Genomic DNA, 7,243 nt, shown 5'->3' with positions numbered 1-7,243 from the left:
ATGCGAGCTTTGCACCCCAATAGCAGCTCACTGCATCCCTAATTGGAAGAAAATAGGAGGAGGTAACTGGAGCTTGCTAAAATCTCACTGGCCTTTAACAATTTAATCTTTTAAACATGAATTTTCCACTTGGATTAACAATCATTTTGGAAGGCAGATAACCAAGTAAACAAACAAACAAAAAGAAGTATGTATTATTGACACCATATATGTAAGTACATTCTGGATATAGACACACATGTGGAGATAAACACACGTCACTTTTGGTCAGAATAACACTTAGGACCTCAAAAACAACAAGGAGTCCGGTAGCACTTCTGAAGAAGTGAGGTTTTTTTTACCCACGAAAGCTTATGCCCAAATAAATCTGTCTTTAATGTTTTTGTGGATACAGACTAACCCTTACCAGTTAGGGTAATTAACAGTCAATTAACTGTTGGAACAATTTATCAAGGGCCCTGGTGGATTCTCCATCACTGGCAATGTTTAAATGAAGATTGCTTTTTTTTCCTCCCCTGAAAGATCTACTCTAATTCGAAGAAGAATTAATTCAGGGAAGTCCTAGGGCCCGTGCAATCCAGGAGGTCAGACTAGATGATCACAGTGGTCCCTTCTGGCCTTAGACTCTGTATCTATGAAGTGTTTTGATTAGGGATGCGATTGTTACTGATACAATTAGAACAGTACAATCCCTAGTGTGGACGCAGTTGTACTAGTATAAAGGTGCCTTATACCTGTATAGCTTATTCACTTTCTTGATGAGCACCTTTATAGCAGTACAACTGTATCCACAGGACAAAGGAGGCAGTGTGGTCTACTGGGTAGATCATTAGCCTGCGAGTCAGGAAACCTGCGGTCTCTTCCCCCCCTTTGTGCCTCTGTTTCTCCTTTTGTCTGTCTCCCCTCTTTAAATTGTGAGCTCTACAGGGGAGGGGCAGGCTTGCACTGTGCATTTTAAACAGCACTGTGCACAGCAGGGGCCCCAACTAAGTTACCCTATTACTATGACTGCTACTAATGGGCAACGCTGCCTAATAGTACGCTGTAGCTAGGTCAGTGGTGAACGTGCCATTTCCTTAAAGGAGCAGAGTCAAGGTTCTTTAATACAAAAACAAATGCACACAGCCATCCTATTTCTGGTACTTGCATTTTTCTTGATAGGTGAATAGAAATTACTTATTGCCTAGGCTCACCCCAGCAATGAAAGCCTGCTGTCGATCAGCTTTGCTGTTTGCAGTTACAGAAAGAGAAAGCAATTGCAGGCCGTGTTTTACCCTCTGCATGCCATGCACGGGTCCCCTGGGAGCTAGGACATGTCTATCAGCAGTAGCTGGAATGTCAGAGTCCCCTTGGAAAGCAGATCATGTTTAGCTGTTCACAAATAGTTTGGAAAAGTAGGTAGGGTCAGTTTAACTCTTGGCTTGCCATGCAGAGGCGGTTTGATGGGCTGCCTGAGATACGTTTGGTGCTTTCGGTCCAGTTCTCAGTGGACAGGTAACAACACTCTCTATCACAGTCGGCTTTAGGTTGGCATTCTCGACACCGGCTGTGGACTGATGAGACAAGAAGACTGAGCTGTGCTAGAGGTGGTCCTTCCAGGTCAGGTTTGAGGCCGTTGGAGGGGCCATGTGTGGCAGCTTGTACTACGCTGTATTTGTTGTATAGCCAGATAAAGCACATCTGGTTCTAGGGCTGTCAAAGTAGGACTTTCTCTAACTCTTATGGAATAAAAGAACTGAGAAAGCCTCCAGCTGCGGAGACAGGAAGATACATTGCTGATCGTCTCCCTTCTGGCCTCTCTTGCCCTAATTTATTCATCAACTTGACTTTCAAATGAAGCCAGTCCGTACTCCTGAGATCATTAGGATATGGCCTTACACTAAACTGCTCGGCTTCTATTGCTCACTGTCAGTCATGGACCCCTGGGGGGTCCCACTAGTTATCCCACTAGCTTTCCTGCCTTGGCAGCTTGTTTGAATAATAAGCAACCTGATTTAGAAAAAAGTAAGGCCAGATCCTCAGCGTTGGTGAGGCCTCATCTGGAGTACTATGTCCAGTTTTGGGCCCCACACTACCAAAAGGATGTGGAAAAATTGGAAAGAGTTCAGCAAAGGGCAACAAAAATGATTAGGGGGCTGAAGCGAATGATTTATGAGGAGAGGCTGAGGGAACTGGGATTGTTTAGTCTGCAGAAGAGAAGAATGAGAGGGGATTTGGTAGCTGCTTTCAACAACCTGAAAGGGGGTTCCAAAGAGGATGGATCTAGGCTGTTCTCAGTGGTGGCAGATGACAGAACAAGGAGTAATGGTCTCAAGTTGCAGTGGGGGAGGTTTAGGTTGGATATTAGGAAAAACTTTTTCACAAGGAGAGTGATGAAGCACTGGAATGAGTTACCTAGGGAGGTGGTGGAATCTCCTGTAATCGTGCGGCGACTCACTGGCATGGCTCCTCATGCATCCGATGAAGTGGGTATTCACCCACGAAAGCTCATGCTCCAAAACGTCTGTTAGTCTATAAGGTGCCACAGGATTCTTTGCTGCTTTTACAGTTTCAGACTAACACGGCTACCCCTCTGATACATGGCTCCTCCTGTTGGTTGTCCAGGGAATTAGCTTTTCCAGCTCCGGAGCGTCCTCTGCTGGACCGTGTCCCACTTGCCACTGGCCCCAGTGTTCCTCCCGGACCCCGGTTCCCCTTTACGTTGGGTGCTGCCCTCTGGCAGTACCCCCACAGATCTGGGTCTCCCCTCCCCAGGGCACCCCCAACCCCCCTTTCCCCACCTCGCCTCAGTATATGGCTACTACCTGTCACTGTCTAGCCCCTGCTCACTGTGGCAGACTGCAGTGTACACGCCATTCATCACAGGCAAGGGGGGGGGTTGGACCGGCTCCCTCTGCCTGCCCTTGGGCTGCCCTCTGCAACCCCAGTACTCTTCTTTCACCTTTCACAAGGTCTGCAGCCTGGGGGGTTTCTAGGCCCGAGCTCCCCAGCTCCTCTGGCCTTCCCCTGGCCCAGCTCCAGTCTTGGTACCCTCTCATCTTCCAGGCAGCCAAGCCCTTCCCTCTCTACCGCCAGAGAGAGACTCTGTGTGCTCCTGGCCCACTGCCCTCTTATTAGGGCCAGCTGGGCCCTGATTGGGGCATGGCCGCATCTGTGGTTGGTTCCCCAATCAGCCGAGGCTTTCTTCACAGCTGCAGCCCTCTCCAGGGCTGCTTTTAACCCTTGTTCCTCAGGAGTGGGGCAGCCGCCCCCCACTACACCTTCCTTGGAGGTTTTTAAGGCCCGGCTTGACAAAGCCCTGGCTGGGATGATTTAGTTGGGGATTGGCCTTGCTCCTGAGGTCCCTTCCAACCCTGATATTCTATGATCCTCAGCCCATGTGAAGCCGCTTAGCTCCATCGAAATCCACAGAGCTGAGGGTCTGATGTAAAGTCAGCGAATGTGCTGGCGAGTTAGTCATTGCGGGAATTGAATTTTTGGCAGGGTAGGGGGAAAGAACGTGCAGCTCTCCAGCTTTCCTGCCAGTTTCGTCCCACCAGCCACACTCTCATGGAGTCATGTGATTTCCCCCCCGCCCTAGTGAAATGGCTTAAATGTTTTCCCATTTTCCACTTTACTAGGCTTTGATATGAACAATCTGGTTAAGGTTATCACGACTTTGGGGTTTGCAAGTGGAATGAGATGGGTTCTTTTTCTCTTCCCATAAGCACAGATCCAGGCAACTGGGTATTCTGTGTTATTTGTATGTACAGCACCTGGGGCTCTGATCCCTGAGGGGAATCATTCGGCGTTACCACAATACAAATGATAATAGTGTCTGGTACCTAGAATTAGGAATTGGCAACTGATTGCTCTTGGTGGATTAAAGGTAGTTTGTTTCTTCTTTGTTGTTATAATTATTGGTGCAGTGTTGGTCCACTGGATAAAACTCTATATGCTCATCTCCAAACTGAACATGGATAGTGATCACTGGTCCACCAGATGCAGTGGCTGTGATGCTGGCTTCTTAAAGCTCTTCACAAACGGATCTTGCTACAAAACCACGTTGCTTTGGCAGTTTTATTTCTTCCACAATTTGGGGATTGTTACTCTTTAGCGTCCTTCACTTTTGTTGTAATACTGGGCCCCTCTGGAGAGTGAGTGAAGGGTACCACATAGCAAAGCCCATTTCCCTAGCGTTCTCTCTAGAGATGAAACACTGTTCCATTGAAAGCTGGAATAGGTTTAGTCACACCCTTTTCAATGGCAAGTAGCCCTTATCTCCACCTGGTCTTGGAGATTCTGTTGATCTGGATGGAGCATGGCAGGCTCAAGATAACAACTTGAGAAGGATGCGTGATGGGTTTCCCCTGGGGTGCCACCTGGAGCTGGGGTACTGCTGAGCCCTCTGACCCACGAGCCTGGGCTCTCTCTCACACTGTGCTGCCAGGACAAGCTGCAGACCCGCTCCCGGTCCTACACTTCCACCACCATTCACACAGGCGGGGACACACCCAGCTGCAGTTACATGCAGGCTCTCTGACCAGCCATTGCATGAACCAACAATAGAGAGGCTACAGCCACAGGTGCTGACTCTGTGGGTGCTCTGGGGCTGGAGCACCCACGGGGAAATATTGGTGGGTACTTAGCACCCACCTGTAGCTCCCTGCCCCGTCCCCCCGCCCCAGCTCACCTCCACCTTCACTCTGCCTCTGCCTCCTCCCCTGGGTGCACCACGTGCCCGCTTTCCCCCCTGGCTCCCAGTGCTTGTGCCGTGAAACAGCCGATTCATGCAGCAAGTGCTGGGAGGGAGGGGGAAGGAGGGGGAATGCAGCGTGCTCAGGGAAGAGGCAGGGCTGGGGTCGGGGTTTGGGGAAGGGGTCCAATGGGGCAGGGAGGGGGCGGAGTTGGGGAGGGGACTTTTGGGAAGGGGTTGGAATGGGGCAGGGCAGGGACAGGGAAAGGGTGGAGTCAGGGCGGGGCCAGGGGCGGGGGGGTGTAAGTTGGCGCCTATGGCTACAGCCAGGATAATCACCAGCTCCCAAGCACTCACCCCCCCTCTGGAGTATAAACCCAAAATTATACCATCTTTCTCTGCACAGGGAATTGTACAGTGCAAGCTCATAGAGTTTGCCCCTCCCTCAATGTGGAAAGGAAATGTGACAGTCCCCTGAGCTAAGATTCCCAGCACCCCTCTTAAGGCTTCTAAATTTTACTCTATATGTTTCAGGAGTAATCTGAAACTGTTTTAAAACGGTTTCCTTGAATTTACCATAATCTGAAGCATCTTCAATTGGCATCTTATTGAATATATCCACAGCTGTACCAGTCAACGTTACAACCAAAGTGGGCATCTTTTGGTCCTCAGGGATCTTATGGAGCACACACAGCCTCTCAAAGGTGATGAAGGGTTCAGCAATGTCCCCTGTCTCGCTGTATGCAGGACACAACCATTCCCATTTGTGGATTTTTGGAGAAGAAGGACTCACAGGAGCATGGGGGTCCTGGTTCTGCTTCTCTATCAAGTCCAGTTGATACGTCCTCTCTCTTTATTTCTCCTCCATGGCTAGTTTCTGGGCCTCAATTTTTTTGTCAGCCTCTATCTGTTTCAGTTTCAAAATTCTCCGGTGGGCAGCTCCTTGCCTGACCTCTTCTGCTTCCATTTCTTTTATCTGTAATTGTTTTAATGCCAAAAGTCTTGTATGTTCTTTCTCTTTCTCTTCTGCCTGAAATCTGCACAGCTCCAATTTGGCAACTGTTTCACCGCGTCCACTCATCTTCCTGCTTTTCTGTCCCTGCTTCCCTTGCCCGAAATAAGCAAACAGAAAATAACCAACTGGTAATCTCTTTGACTGATCTCAAGACTGAAAATCTCACTTAAAATCACCACCAGTGTATGAAGTGCAAATCTCACTCAGAACAACAAGCTATGCATTTAGCCCTGCTCGCTGCGCAGGTTCCCCCAGAGAGACTGAACTGGGGGAAGTGCTGAAACCAAGCTGAAGGGATTTCTAGCCTGTGTATGAAAAACCCTGGGGTTTGCAAGCTGTAGAGCAAGTGCAGCTTGTTCCGTGAGAATCTGCCAGCCTACCTGTATTAAAATCTATATTTTTGTAATTGATAACCTTGTTTTACGTTTTAATCTGAACCAGTAAATTTGGAGTGAAGGGTTTGGAAATCTTAACTGAAAACGCAGGGGCTGTTGCATTTCCTCTCCACATTGAGGGGGAGAGGAACTGGATAATAAATTCCTACAGGTCGGGGTTTTGACCAGGGCAGGATGGTACGGCTCTGGAGTCCTAGGCTAGGGAGCTGGCGGTTATTTTGGCTGTAGCCTCTCTATTTTTGGTTCATGCAGTGGCTGTCAGAGAGCCTGCATATAACTGCAGCTGGGTGAGTCCCTACCTGTGTGGATGCTGGTGGAAGTGTAAGACCGGGAGCAGGTCTGCAGCTTGTCGCAGCAGGACAGTGTGAGAGGGAGCCCAGGCTGGTGGGTCAGAAGGCTCCGTGTTAACCCCGTTTCAGGTGGCACCCTGGGGGAACCTGTCACAGGATGGTCTTGTGAGTAAGGTATTGGTCTGGGACTGAAGAGATCTGAGTTCAGTTGCTGGCTCTACCGTACAGACTTCCTGTGTGACCTAGGGCAAACCATGTAGGGGTGTAAATTTACAACTCAGTGATGTAAATTGTCATAGCTCTATTCACATCAGTGGATGTATAGCAATTTATAGCCTCTGTGCCTCAGTTCTTGCCTCTTAAATGAGGATAAAAATACCTTTCTTACCCATGTCTATTTAGATTATAAACTCTTTGGGGCAGGGACTCTCTCTTGCTATACATCTGTACAGCACCTAGCACAATGGGACCCTGATCTCAGTTGAAGTGTCTGGGTGTCTAACACAGCCTGGCATAAACTGAGACTCTGCTGTAAGCCTCTGGGTCAAACATAGCTTTGGCATGAAACATGCAATTAGTGTAAATTGATCGTAGAATAGGCGTAGGTGAGAGTAAATAGCAAGGGAGAGTAGCAGCCAGCAGTCCAAAGGGACTGGTAAGGCAGATGGTACCAGAAAAAGCAGCTAGCAATGAGTGTAAAAGAGAGCCCCTGCCCAGCCTATAACCATGGCTAAGGCTACGTTTTAGTCATGGGTATTTTAAGTAAAATCAGGGACAGGTCATGGGCAGTAAACAAAAATTCACAGCCCGTGACCTGTCCGTGACTTCTACTAAAAATACCCGTGAATAAAACTTGGTGGGGGCGCTG

General features: G+C 48.8%; 1 long non-coding RNA gene across 1 annotated transcript in view; it reads left to right on the top strand.

Moving 5' to 3' along the window:
- The window catches only part of LOC127045963 (uncharacterized), a 593,465-nt gene that overhangs the window by 28,090 nt on the left and 558,132 nt on the right, over nt 1-7,243 (top strand). The window lies entirely within an intron of this gene.

The sequence above is a fragment of the Gopherus flavomarginatus genome, chromosome 2 (genome assembly GCF_025201925.1).
Source record: "Gopherus flavomarginatus isolate rGopFla2 chromosome 2, rGopFla2.mat.asm, whole genome shotgun sequence".
NCBI classification, from domain to species: domain Eukaryota; kingdom Metazoa; phylum Chordata; order Testudines; family Testudinidae; genus Gopherus; species Gopherus flavomarginatus.
This window is presented reverse-complemented; position numbering and strand designations above follow the sequence as displayed.